This window comes from Notothenia rossii (genome assembly GCF_949606895.1).
Source record: "Notothenia rossii genome assembly, chromosome: 7".
Classification (NCBI taxonomy): domain Eukaryota; kingdom Metazoa; phylum Chordata; class Actinopteri; order Perciformes; family Nototheniidae; genus Notothenia; species Notothenia rossii.
The window spans coordinates 26,960,014-26,975,372 of NC_136905.1; the positions used below are offsets into that span (position 1 = coordinate 26,960,014).

Below are 15,359 nucleotides of genomic sequence, written 5' to 3' on the forward strand. Positions count from 1 at the left end.
CATATTGTCCTTGTGATTCTGTTGATTATTACCCGTCTGTATAATGTTGCAGCTCAGCTGATGTTGGATTGATGGCAAAGGGAGAGGGACTTAAGTGAGAGTGAAAACACAAGATAAGTTTAAAATAGGTCAGCAATTTCCCATCCTATGGGTAGCTAGATGTATCTAACCCTTTCTCCTGTCTTTGTCTCCCTCTTTCAGCACAAGAACTCACCTCCCAGAGTTTTGCAAGCCTCTCCCTGTTCCTTATTTTGATTAAACAGACGTTAAGCTTCCCAATGGTGTGGTCTTTGTTTTGTGAAAAATATGATTACCTCACATATTGTATCACTTTTGTGATAGTTAAATTGCTCCTGCTGACTTGAGCCAGCCATTCTTTCCTCCTCTCTGTGTCAGTGGGGAAGCCGTACATTCATACTCCTTTCTCTGAGCGATTTGAGCATCTTCCGGCAGCACAGCAAACCATGGGGGAGACTATATGCCAGGAAAACACGGTGGAAAAGGCACAAACAAACTGCATGACATGCTATTCAACGTTTATTGAATTCCATTTATTTACATGTTCCTAAAACAACACATTTAACATCATCATGCTGCTGCTGCTGCTGCTAGTCCTTTGACTCATTGTGCTGTCAGTTGACCATCATTGATAGGCACCTGTGGGTCTCTTGTCCTTTCTGAAAGTCATAAAGATTACATTAGTCATTTAGATTACTTATGTCATCAATTACCAGGGGATTACTGAAACCACCATGAATTAAAGAAATGGTAGAAATGATTATAATCTGAATTCTGAAACCTTCCTTCCCTCCCTCTAAATTTATCAATAAACATTAGGATGTGATGCTCCTGACTACCATACAAGTTTAAGAGGATAATATTTGTTTTAAACAGGCCCTGTAACCAAGGCAACGTTAGCCTAACATGTATATTTTAACAGGTGAGATAGCTGTTCACACTATCAATGTATATTTTCTACTTTTTGTAATGCTATGTTATTTCTATTTAAGATGTTTACATTTTTGATTGTTTAATTCTAGTCTTTTAAGTGTCTAATGTACAATGCCTTGTCTTTTGCTGCTGCAGCGTAAACATTTCCCCAATTGGTATAAATAAAGTACTTCTTATTTTATCTTAATCCTCAAATATTAGCACGTTACTTAAAAAACACATTGATGTAACTACATACACATATCGATATGTTGTATACATATTGCAAATCAAAACCTTTATTGACCACTAATTACCAAAAATTGTATTTCTATCCTGTTATTAATGCATTAAAATCGTGATTCAAATGGCCGGCCACGAACTTCCGGGACTTCCGCTGTCGCAACTCTTCTCTCTACATGGCGCTGGACCAGCCAATCAGAATTGACCTTCTCGAGTTCTCCGATTGGTTGGTTTTGTGGTACATTTGTAACGCAGTGACAACTTGAGCGAGCGCAGGCAAAGCTGAGCGCGTACAGGCTGGAGAGAGAGCGAGCGAGGGAGAGAGAGCGAGCGAGGGAGAGAGAGCGAGCGAGGGAGAGAGAGCGAGCGAGGGAGAGAGAGCGAGCGAGGGAGGGAGGGAGAGAGAGCGCGTGCAGCGGTCTGCTTGCGCACGGAGCAGGAGTTTTATGAGAGAAAATATATTTCTCTGTGCTCAAAAATGTTCAAGTGCACGCTCAATAGCATTTTCTATGCTTAACATGTTTCATTGCGTGCTCAGGATAGAGGCACAAATATAACGCCATAGTCCATGCGTCAACAGCTCTACGTCAAATGTGTGCTAACAGTCCAGCCGTGAAGACATTTACGAGACAGGTTTGAGATTTCTTCAAATGCCGTTGCCATGGCAACACAATGCTCGCCATGAAACACGGTTTTCTCATAACTTCAGTGAAAATGCTTCGAACGGCCCAAATATAACGCCATAATGGACCAGTGTGGCAGAGAGAGAGAGAGAGAGTTTGTGAGAGAGAGAGAGAGAGAGAGAACAGAAGACGAAACAGGAAGACTCAAAAGATCCTGGCAACCAAAAGAGAACAGAACATGTGGTCACTGTACGACAGGTGAGACTGAGACAGAGATGCACTTCCTCCTGAAGTGCCAAACATTCAACGAAGTAAGGAGCATTTACTGGAACAAGTTGAACTCTGTAATCCCAGGTTTCAAGGAGGTTGATGACCTCTCAAGACTGAGAGTACTCCTAGGAGAAGGAGACAAGGCACACCTTGCTGCCCAATATGTATACACATGCCACAACCTGAGGGACAGTGAATGAGACTCACACACACACACACACACACACACACACACACACACACACACACACACACACACACACACACACACACACACACACGTGTTGAAATGTAATTGTATCACTGTATATATATATCATCAATAATATGTAAAAATTTGAAATGTCTGTTAATGTTGTTAATTATTTTGTATTGTGATGCTTTGGCAACATTGTTTAATTTAACTTTCATGCCAATAAAGCCCCTTTGAATTGAATTGAATTGAATTGAATTGAGAGAGAGAGAGAGAGAGAGAGAGAGAGTGTGTGTATGAAATGAACAGTTAGAACTGACTGCTGTCAGTTGGAGTGATGACATCATCGTGTTCCATTGCACAGGTGTTTATAGTTGAGCTAACGAAGTGCCTAGACTTCAAAGGCTTCATTTTTCTGAATGAGAGATGAACCTCTTACATGTGAACGTTTAATGGAAGAACGATAACAGATATCTGTGAAATTTCAAAACGTGAAGCATGTCAAGGAAGTTGAGTATCTGAAGTGTAATTTGTGTGTACTTTCGGGTTAATAATGTGGCCTTTTTGGCATATTAACTAAAGGTGTGCGGCTGCTGCTGTGAGGAAATATCTGCCTGAAATTACAATGTTGAACGTTTTTGTCACTTCATGCCCTCAAGAGGCACTTTGTTTAATTATTTTTTTGCTTAATTATTTGTAATTTTTCAAGCTACGAGATGTTTTCCTACGTTTATCAGGAACGATTATGTCTCAGGAATGTAGGGTTTGGGAATTATGGCAGTTTTTAAAATAAATATCAAGGCACATTTCAAGATTTCACTCACGCACTCTAGTTAATGTTAAAATGTGAAGAAAACCTCTAAAGCAAGGTCTGAACTATGTTTAATATCTCTAAAAGTAAGAATCAGATTTAAAAGTTGTTTTGCACGAATAATGTCACAAAGATGTGTAACATTTTAAAGTTGGAATGAGGTTTCTGAGTGAAAGTATGAATGAACAGTTAGCAGTTGAAGTCGCATGAAGATTTGTTGAAGTTGAAGAATTTCTCCATTGACTTCAATGGTTAAAAATGTGATGTATTATGGAATGTATCTCTGGAATTATGAAAGTTATGAATGAGAAAAGTAATAGCCATCGATTCCCGACTGAGGTGAACGTTTTGATGTTTGAACGGAGTTTCTGCGATGTTCAATGCGGGAGGAGAAGAGGGCCAAATTAACCCGGCGGAATAATAAAAATGTTGTCCGTAGAAGGAAAGTTAGTTGGAATGCTGTTAACAGCATTCCCACTAAAATATATGAAATCCCTTTCCCGTGCCACGCTGTCCCTCCCCCTTCCCACCCATCTTGCCATTTCACAGAAAATCCTACATGATGTTTGTTAGCAATCGTCTGAGTTCATCTATCTATTATATTATATAAATTATTTATATTATAGCATAACAATTCATCCACATCACACGTTGTCTCCCGCTTGTCGCTATATTATTACATTTGGATGCTAAACTGCTACAGCATGCATGCAGGAAATTGAACCATACAAGAATAAACTATATTGAGAACATGACAAATTGAAATGTGGAAGGACTGTGCAGTTTCAAAGAGTAGTTATGTACAGTGATTGTGAAAGCACTTTGGAGGATTATTTGTGATCTTTATGTGAACTTCAACCTCTTTTTCCCTTACCTGTTCATATCCTCGTTATCAGACAGATCATCTGTTAAATTACTTCTGAAATTTGCTGTAATGAGACACGCACAAACTCACAAGGTTGGGACAAGCAGGTTTTAGTGGTTAGCAATGAGCAGTGTGACAAGGGCATTTTTTAAGACACACACACACACACACACACACACACACACACACACACACACACACACACACACACACACACACACACACACACACACACACACACACACACACACACACACACACACACAGTTCCCATCAGGGAATTAAAAGACGGCCATGCAACCCAAATGAATTATTGCCGCTGCAACAGGTTTTAAAATATTTGACAGGTGGCACGCTTAATGAAAGTGCAATTCAGTGTTGTAGTCAAGTCACCAATTCACAAGTCCAAGTCACAAGGACACATTTGCGATGACCCTATATCCAAAACTCTTCCTTAGGGCATGCTCTAACAGTGTGCCAAATTTCATGTTTTTATCATCAACAGCACAATTCTTTCACATATCTGCTGGACTATATGAAAAAGATCGGTTCACATTTTATTAATCAAATAAGTATGTGAACATAACCAATCACCTAGCCAATAAAAAATAAATGTAACTTATTTTATTTTTGTTGTTCTTTCATATCTAATTTGACCTATTAACATTTATTTATTCGTGCATAATTTTTTAATCTCTCCAGTTTAAAACGATATTTTTGGTTTACTGTCCTATAGTATACATTGAAATGATTTCAAACCTGTTTATCCCAATAATTATAAAGGAGTACCTTGGAAATATTTGTTTACATAAATTGTGATCAAACCGTTTGAGACCCACTGAGATAACTTAGACTAAAGTGAACTATCTAAACACTCAAGAGTCCTTTACCTCACTGAGCCTCTGGGGACTCTCCCTCCACATTATTGTAGAAACATCTTCTTCTTATACCCATTAGAGCAGCTAGCACCAGATTCTAATAACAACAGCGCCGGTACCGGTGTGCCCTTCTCTCTCTCCCTCGCTCGCTCCCACTTTGGCTGTGATAAGCCAACATCCCCCATGTTCATCACTTACAGCGCCCATCGTACAGGGCAAATGAAACGTGTAACCGGGGTGAAAAGGGTGTTACATTTACTTAATTATGAATATTGTTACATCAAGGCCGAAAATTAGGATGAGCACCAATGGTCAAAAATGTTTTTCTACCAGCGCAAATCAAATCAAATCAAGTTTTATTTATATCTTATAATCAACTGTCACATTATCTCAATACTTATAGTATTTTATCTCCGGTTTAATCTGGTTTCAGGCCTAATCACTCCACAACAACTGCCCTGCTTAAATTTACGAATGACTTTACGTACTCTGCTGCAGATGATGGTGAACTCACAGGTGCCATTTTTATTGACTTGGCAAAAGCCTTTGATTTTGTTGATCGATATCTGCTCTTGGATGAACTTCACGGCATTGGCCTTTCTAATAATACAGTGTTATGGTTTAACTTGTACCTTCACAGTAGAAAGCAATGTGTTGTTGTTAATGGGAAAACAGTCTGACCTGTCGATCCAACAAAAGGGTGTACCCCAAGTATCAACTCTGGGCCCACTTCTGTTCTCTATTTACATAAATGATTTATCTTCTTGTCTCATTAATTGTTGTACTCACCTTTATGCTGATGACACTGTCATATATACATCCAAATCAGATTTTTCACAAATTCAGATCTCTCTTCAATCGGATTTTAATATCTTACAGGAGTGGCTATCACACAATAAACTACTGCTTAACAAAACAAAATCTTATACCATGGTCTTTGGTACCAGGCAGAAGCTCAAATCCAAACCTAATGTAGTAATAACATGTAAGGATGGCACTTCTCTGCATAAAGTTGATATATTGGTGTATGGCTAGACTCTGAAATTTCATTTAAACTACATATAAAGCATGTAATACAAAAAGTCAATTACGGAATCTGTGTTTTACACCGCTCTCGCAATTGTTTTACGCTCAGTGTCCGAAAGATAATTGCTTCTCAACTTATTCTTCCGATTATGGACTATTGTGATGTTGTCTACCAAAATGCACATAAATCAGATCTTGCTCCACTCAACATAGCCTACAACAGACTATGCAGATGTGTTCTTGGTTGTCCTTTTCGTACACATCATTGCACAATGTATAACCAACTTAAATGGCCTTCTTTAAATGTAAGAAGGCACACGCTTTGGCTTCAGCTGATATTTAAATGCATTTATCTTAACTATCCCCCTTATTTAAAGCAGTATTTTGTACCCTACTGAAGTATTATTTGAATTATATTATATTATATTTCTTTTAAATGTCCCATTTTTGAAAGTCTTGTTGCAGTTCCCAGAATATTAGGAGAGTGTTAGAGTCTTTTTGGTTGATCATCCATGGTTTTTGCAATTAACAGGGGAACTCCAAGAGAAGTTTTCCTCAGAGATAATGCAGTTACATTCTTGTTAGTTAATGATGCACATCCTGCAGGCCTTGAGAATTGAGTCACACAGTTAACAAAACCATAGTCCTTTTGTTCTCATTAATAAATGTATTCATTCCGGTAAGCTGACTTCGGAGGTGAAAGGAAGTTCAGAGAAGCCCTTAGGCTACAAGAACAATTAACTCCTGTTAAGGGTGAAAATGCGTGTGCGTGAAAGATGTTTGGGGCTATTGCAGCAGCTAGATGTGATTATTGCTGAACCATATCTGTGTTTGTGTTCTATTGACTTCTCTGTTTTATTCTTTCATGTGTGGGTACTAAAATGCTACAAACATTGTGGAGAAATTAGCTTAAACATGTTTTATTACTCTGTATGAAAAAGGAGCAGTTGTGGATGACAGGAGACCTTCTTCTTAAGATTTTCAGCATGTCAAATATCAGGGAAATCTACTTGTCTTAAATAGATGTATGTGTTTAATTACTTTGTACCAATAATAGCAGTTTGTGAAAGACAAACTGGAAATATGATAAGTGAAAACATTTGTGTTAGGAGAAGTGGAGATGCCAGGAAGGGGATTTCCTTATTTGGACATAACTTGTCAGAACATCTGGAGGGCTGCAGGATAAAAATGATTGTGCTTTCTCTATATATGTTTATGTAAAGTTCTAACTATTTCACTGCTTGAGAGCAGAGGTAATGTGTTCCTCATTATTATTGATATGAAGGTAATTTACATGTATTACGTGTATTTAGCCAACTATAACAACTATATCTTAAAACATATTTTTAACTTGTGTGTAGTAACCTGAGGGGGGAAGGGGGCCACAGACATGGAATGTGTGTGTGCTGGCTGCAAGATGTAAGATAAGATAAACACACTTATTATTTGGAGCAGGTTCGTGCCGGACACCGAATGTATCTGCTTCGCCTCAAATATTAGAGACTTTTGTTTTCCGGGTCTCCTGGCTGACTCGCGCTGATTGGCTGCGACAAGCCCATCGTATTTGTACACCAATGAAAAAACCCCTTCTTGAATCTCTCTGCATAACTCCTCCCCCAGAAACTGTATGTAAACTGTGATATTCTGATGCTCGGCGCTCTTGTTCTGATTGGCCGTTCCTGAGAAGTGTCTCACGCGGTGGTAGAACCTGAGCCCGGAGTACTTTGCATTTTGAAGCTGCTGTTGCAGAGTGCTTCGTGATTGATGTGATTGTGTTGTATTGTATCTTTTGCCATTAAATCAGCATATTTTGTTATAACTTTATCCTGGTGTTTTGAGTTTTCCTTCTTTTAAGACAACTCACAAAAGGACACGCGGAGCAGGAGGGGGGCCTCAGAGCCCCCACCAAAGTGTGCCCCCAGCTTCAACACTACTCACCAAATCATCAAGTTGGACATTCTGTTCTGATTTATTTCTCTGTCCCCTCTGCAAAAAAATTGATTGGCAGAAGAGCGTTCATTTTCAAAGCCCCAACAGACTGGAATACTTTACCTGCTGCTATTAGATCTCTTGCATCATTGGGTATGTTTAAACATGCATTGTTATCTCACTTTCAACTGGTCTGTACTTGTTATTAACTGATATTGATGAAACTGATTTGCTCGACTGTCTCAAATTGTAATGATTGTGTGCATTGCTTAAATTTTACTTAACAGACTGTATGTGGTTTGTCTTGTGTGTCATGTTTTTCATTTTGTCTTTTTATTTATGTAGTCTGTAAGTTGTTGCTATTGTCGGGACCCCCTTGAAAACGAGATGGTGCATCTCAAGGCGTTTATCCCAATGAATAAACATTTTTATATATATATATACAGCACATTTATAAACGATTTTTGGTCGAGCCAAAGTTCTGTACATATAATAAAAATAGCATACAGTAGAGATACTTTACAGCTAAAACAGCACAGATTGTTCAGAATATCAGTTTGAGAAAAAGCGACACCCTCTATCCTTATGCTGCGTTCACACGGGATGCGATGTTTGGGGGCGGCGCGATTACATGTAAAGTCAATGCAGAGACGTGGACACACGCGAATTCGCTCCGACGGCGAGCATGAAGCGGTGGACGCGGCACGAATCACGCGATTGAGGCGATTGAATGGTGCCGCGTCATACGCGAGAGTTCAATTTTTTCAACTCAAGCGTCAAATTCACGTGACGCGTTCACGCGGAAGCCAATCAGCGTTGGGATTCCCTCTGACGTCCCTCTGACGTGCTGCTGTTGATCAGTTGTAAAGATGGAAGAGATGATCGTTGTGGCTGTCAACGGTATGTTTGTTTTGAATGACACGATAAAACTAACTGCAAGCCGTGGTGAAACTGCAAGCCGCGGTGAAACTTGAGCGATTGGAATGCGAAGCGAATATTCGCATCGCGTCCGGTGCGAACGCAGCATTAGAGCGCAGTGCCTCCCCAGATCTGGCGCCCTAGGCCAGGGGTCGGCAACCCGCGGCTCTCGAACCGCATGCGGCTCTTTAAGCCCTCTACTCTGGCTCCCTTGAGCTTAGACGAATTTAAGAAAGAAATAAAATAAAAATATTTGTAGGACTATTTATATTTTGTTACACGGTTGAAAATGTTTCGTATCTTTTATTTTGAGGTGATACTGTGACACATACAAAATAAATAAAACCGTTTTAATTATGTCAACTAAAATATGCGTCATATCCTGCTACGGTCCCGCACCAGCGCCTTTTCTTGCTGACGAATAACCTGACCCCTGGCTCGATGAGCGAACTATGGAGAAAAGTATCGGAGGAACACAGAGTGTTTAATTCTGCGTGGTTAGAGTTATATGCTTTCACAGCAAACGATGCTGGCTTACCATAAGTTTGATATGTGGAGAGGAGTTGTCAAAGGTGCTGCATCCTTTACGTATTGGAGGAAAAAAACGGAAGAGGAAGACAGCTGACGATCTTCAGTCATAATTCAATGGGTTAACTATTTTTAGGGTGCAGCTATAGGTTTTATTTATTTCAAAGTGGGCACATTTTAATTATATTCATTTTCTTCAAATGTGCAGAGGACTCCCAAGTGCTGTGTTGATTTATTTTAAAGTTGGCCTGTGTCTTTTTTTGTATTGCATCCTTATAAGAGTTATTTGTTTCTTATTAAAGGTAAACCGTTTTCTATAATGTAATAAATAATAAATGCAAAGAAACTGTAGTTTTTGTCTATGATGTAACAATATATACAACTTTATAAGCTATCAAGCTATCAAATATGTTTTGCGGCTCCAGACAAAAAGAATGTGTGGAAAAGGTAAAAAAGGTTGCAGACCCCTGCCCTAGGCGAACATCTATAGCCAGTGCTACGGGCCGGCCCTGGTCCCATGTCATGCTTTTCTGGTTATTACCCGTCCCCTTGTGTGTTATGAAGGTTTTTTTGATAGTGGAGCCTTGCCCCCTCAGCACCCCCTTCCCGCGTCCATTCGCGATGTCTCGCTGTATCGCAGCAAGCAGGAAACCACACAGCTCACACTGTCAGCTCCTCGCAGCAGCAAGCCAGTGGGCGAGCTGACCAATCAGAGCACACTGGGCTCACAGGGAGGGGGGGGGGGGGCGAGGAACTCCAACAAGGCGTTTTGGACAGAGAGTGAAATTCAGTGAATACACATACAATACAGAGATGCTGTATGAGGAAACAAATGTGAGTTTGGAAAATTGCACAATGTAAATCTATTCTAGTAGACCTCAACAATGGAATTATGATCAGTAGAAATGGCCATGTCATGGGACCTTTAATACATTTTAACGGCCTAAAACAAAGATAACGTGAAGCCGGAAGTGACGCCATTGTCACGGCTAGGCAAACCAGTCTGAACCCAAAAGCACGACTCTACAAACAAAGTACGAAAGAAAGTCTTTACTGAAAAAAGTGGCACTGTGAGCTCTCCATAGAGGTAACAGGTTAACGTAACAAAAAACACTCTTACGAGGAAAAGGTTAACATAGTATAAAAAATGCAAAGGATAAAGTAAATTCAAAAAGTCGGTTCTTAGCTCTTAGCAGAAAAAACATGGACTTCACGCTGGCAGTCAGGCACATGGGACTAAACGAACTGGCAACAAGACAAGGGAGACAGCATCTATATATAGGCAGGCTAACCTCTAGATTCCACCGGGTCCGTCTGGGGCACGTTATGGGCGCGTTATTGCGCGGCAGTGCTCACGGCGATCGCGGCCACTCTAGTCAATGGGTGCTATTCCACCACACGCGGCGCGTTACGGCTCAGAAGTGTCCCAGAAGCGCCTCGGTGCAGGGCTCCTATAAAATTAAGATGAATCCTATTTTTGACGCGGCGTAGCCGTAACGTAAGGTCCGGTAGGCAAGAAGTGGAACGGACAGAGCATATATATATATATATATATATATTTACACACACACACAAACTAATTTTGCAGACCCTATCCCTCCGTAGTCTTTTAAGTAGAAGGAGAAATGCCAGTGTTCTCCTCCGGTTTACAGGCACTGTGTAAATTATATAGAATAATTATGATGATGAATGCACTTTTTTACCACTAAAATGCAGCAACACATCTTTGATTCATGTCGTTTATAACTGGGATATTACAATTATTATTAACTTTTTCTGTACAAAGTAGCCTGACCAGGAAATATGCCCAAATCAACCAAAAACTGCGAGCCGGCAGGCAAGACGCTCCGCTTCTGAAATGCTTCTGAAACGCGCCCGGTAGGGTATGACGCCGGAGGAGGCCGGTGTCAGTACCATGGCCCTTTCTCATTTCATCAAATCCCCCTCCTCGACTCCTCGACCCCTCGGTCCTCCGGTAGTGACCCGGAAATGAATTTCAGCGCGCCAAGTTGAAGGACATCTCATTTCTCTAAATGCACTTCGAGGACCGAGGATCGAGCGTCGAGGAGGCTCTCTGGAGGAGCTATAACCGAGGATACACTGATGAGTCCTCCCTGCTGAAAAAAACAGCATGGACCAGCATGGTGTTGACCAGCATGGACCAGCCTATGTTGTGTTTTGGTCACCAGCATGGTCCACCAGCATGGACCAGCATGGACCACCGGCATGGACCAGCATGGACCAGCATGATCCACCAGCATGGACCAGCATGGACCACCAGCATGGACCAGCATGATCCACTAGAATGGACCAGCATGGACCAGCATGGACCAGCATGGACCAGCATGATCCACCAGCATGGACTGGTGGATCATACTGGGGACCAGCATAGCATGCTGGTTTGCTGGTCACCAGCATACTTGCATAGACCAGCATACAAGCGACCAAAACACAACATATGCTGGTTTTGCTGGCATACCAGCAGACCAGCATTTATCTATCACCAGCTTATGTTAGTATTAAATATACAATGTATTCTGGTAACTATCAAAATGAAGACATTGTATAGTGTTCAAAACAGTATTTTTATTTAATAAATTATACATTATTTTTTTTCGAAGCTCGAAATAAGGTGTGTGGTTGACACAAATTTAAGAGATAAATCACGTTTTTTTCTACGACATTAAATACATCAGCAGTGACCCGGTGAAACTGGTGATTTTTGAAGAGTCTACGTGTCTGAAAAACGATGGTTGTTAACGAGTGGCTGAATAGGACTACAGAAATTGTCGAGGCCGTTGTACGTCATTACGCCGAACACGTAAACACTCCCGCTAAGTTTGTTTTCCCCTGTGTTCTGCTTGAAAGCAAGTACCTGCCTATCTTTAGTATCCGTATATCTATATCTGACCATTAGAATCTGTATTTTTGAAATTGTCGTTTTTAACACCGTAGTTTTACAAATTATAGAATAATTAATTACCAGTGTTTTCCAATTTTACTCGGCAGTTCGTTTCGTTAGCTAACGTTAGCTAAAGCTAGCGCTACTAGTTAGCTACGCAATGGTTTGTTGCTTTGCTCCGGGTTGCAGCCACAGGTCTTCGCATGAAACGTGCTTGTTCTATCGTTTCCCGGCCAATGTTTTCCAAATGAGAGTCTGGATTTGTGCCATGAGGTAAGCTGACGTTACATTTTTGTCCATGTCACGGTGAAATGTAAATGATGGGTAGTGACTGTATCGCCGTTTTAGAGATGGCGCTGCTGAAAAGACCGCAACATAAGTAAAGATAATGAATACATCCTATTAAAACCTGTGTGGCTTATATGATAAGTCTAATTAGTACAAGCAGCATAACGTTTCACCATGTAACTAAAGATTGTAGTCAGGGAAATCAGTTTGACATATTGAACTAATAACAAATCACCTCTGGCTGGCAGAGAACTCTCTGCTCCATAGCTTCTTTTGGACGTAAAATCACATGTACATTTTACATTTATATTCAATTTAATATTCCATCCCTCACATACTTTTGTATATATAATAACTTATATTTTATTTTTCTTGTTATGCTGCTGCAACACAAACATTTCCCAAATTGGGATCAATACAGTAATATCTTATCTTAATTAATTAAGAAATATAACTATTATAATTAGTGTAGCAGCTGACACCTATTTTCAATATGGATTAATCTACCATTTATTTCTTTAGTTCAATTTTCATCTATAAAAATGTCAAAATAGTGAAAATGTTCACGAGACTTATCAAAGTGCAAGGTTATATCTTTAGATGTTTTGTTTTAGCCTATGTGTCTTAATGCTCTTACAGTATATGTGACGGTGTGACTTCCATGAAACTAATATTTTATATCTTCCCAACAGACGAGCTGACAGGAAACCTAACACTCTAAAACCACAACATTGCAAAGGCGAGTAAATGTAAATTAAAAACAATTCACAATTTTTCTATTTCTTCTTCCTTGCAGTGAGGTGAAGCTGACCTTGCACTTGGTGCCAGTAAGGATGTTCCTCACGCAGGCTGAATGTTTCTCCTTCCTTACTTGACACAGAAGCCCTTGAATTGCAATGCTTCACTAATTGTCATTTCCCTGGCTCCGTAGGGACACTTTACCTCCAGCACAGCGGAAGACCCTACCAGACCATCTGGAGATGCCCCCAACAATCCTGATAGGGAGAGCCACAAATCTGACTCATGGACCTGCATCTGGGCTGCAGTGGTGAATGCCCTGACGCCCTCACATTCATTCATAGTCCCCCACTGTACAGACAAAACACCATCAAGGGCCTGTTGTTGCCCTAGCACCCTGGCAATAAAGGAAGCAGTCACACGCTTTGACCTCAGGACAGCTCCAAAGTTGCTGGCAGTCAACCTTCCTTTCCTGTACAAATGCCAGTTTGGGTTGGTTTGCTGACCAGTGGTAGCCACCTGAATTGCCCTCTGTTGCTCTTCAGACAATGCCATGCTTGCCACAATTGCCTCAGGTCCCCGATGCCCAACAGATTTGATAATTTCAGGAACAGTAAGTGTTTCCAAGCTGTAGTGTTCCTCTTCTGGCTCGGGGGAGAGAAGCCAAGAAATTCCTGAAAACCTGCCCCCGAGTCTGTCCCTCAGCCAGTCACGATCTTCGGAGGTGGGCTCTCTTGTCAGCGGGTTAAATTAGTTATTGGTTTCAACAGTCACATTAAAACAGTTACTAAATCAGCTTACTATCACCTAAAGAACATATCTAGGATTAAAAGACTAATGTCACAGCAGGATTTGGAAAAACATGTCCATGCGTTTATCTTCAGTAGACTGGACTACTGCAAATGGTGTCTTCACAGGTCTCACTAAAAAATCTATTAGAAAGCTGCAGCTGATTCAGAACACGCTGCTCGAGTCCTTACCCACACTAAAAAAAATGGATCACATCTCTCCAGTTCTGAAGTCTTTACACTGGCTTCCTGTGTGTCAAAGAATAGATTTCAAAATACTACTGCTGTTTATAAAGCACTGAATGGTTTAGGACCAAAATGCATTTCTGACCTCCTGCTAAATGATGAACCATCCAGATCTCTCAGGTCTTCAGGGACTGGTCAGCTTTCTGTCCCCAGAGTCAGAACTAAACATGGTAAAGCAGCGTACAGTTATTATGCTCCAAATATCTGGAACAAACTCCCAGAAAGCTGCAGGTCCGCTGCAACTCTTACTACTTTTAAATCCAGGCTGAAGACTTTTCTTTTTGTTGCTGCTTTTAATTGAACTATTCATATCTTAGACTGCACTGTAACTTTTATCCATGTATTTTTTCTTTTAATGTTTCTTTTATTAGCTTTTCTTTTTAATGACTGATATTAAATGCCATTTTCTTAATGTCTTTCCTTTTTTGTAAAGCACTTTGAATTGCCTTGTGTTGAAAAGTGCTATATAAATAAACTTGCCTTGCCTAATAAAGATTTCATGTGACACATACAATTGATTTGTTGATGGGAATTAATGTGAATAAATTAACTCTAGGTTAACGGTACTCTTGCTATCACTACTCACCGACACTATAAACCTTGTCCCTCATGCTAGCCCTGACAACACCGGTAAGCACACCTTCATCTAGGCTGCACTGTTACGTGTCCTGACTTGTAGTGGTTCTCTCCTCTATCTACACTCTTTTTGTCATCTTTGTAAAACGATATCAGACTGGTAATTGACACAGCCATGACTTCTAGTTAAATTCAATGTGGCTAAAATGAAAAGCTTTGTTAAAATATGCAAGCACGCGAAAGTCAAATTCAGCTTTATTGTCAAAAATTCTATATGTGTTATACATCCAGAAATATTGAAATATCGTTTCCCACAGTGTGACATGTATACATAAAACAAAACGGGCCTAGATAAACGTGATATACATTAAACAAAACGGGCCTAGATAACCGGGGTATACAGTTTAAAATGTTAATATATTTAAAGTGTTCAAAGTGCAGTTTCAGTGCAAGTCAGTTGAAACGATCTTAAGTTGGCATGACGTTGAAGTCGTGCGACCCTGCTGCTGTACTGGCTTGTAGTTCGTTTATAGCATAACGTTAGCATTTCGCTTTTGGCGACTAGATTTATGATTCAAAAATTATAAAAGTATGGTTGACATGTGGA

General features: G+C 40.3%; 1 long non-coding RNA gene across 1 annotated transcript in view; it reads right to left on the reverse strand.

The window, feature by feature from the left end:
- Window positions 1-529: 529 nt before the first annotated feature.
- LOC307013139 overlaps window positions 530-15,359 on the reverse strand; it is a 60,892-nt gene continuing 46,062 nt past the window's right edge. Inside the window, exon 5 of the long non-coding RNA XR_013800866.1 lies at window positions 530-677. This is a non-coding gene — a long non-coding RNA (uncharacterized lncRNA). The remainder of the gene's footprint in view (window positions 678-15,359) is intronic.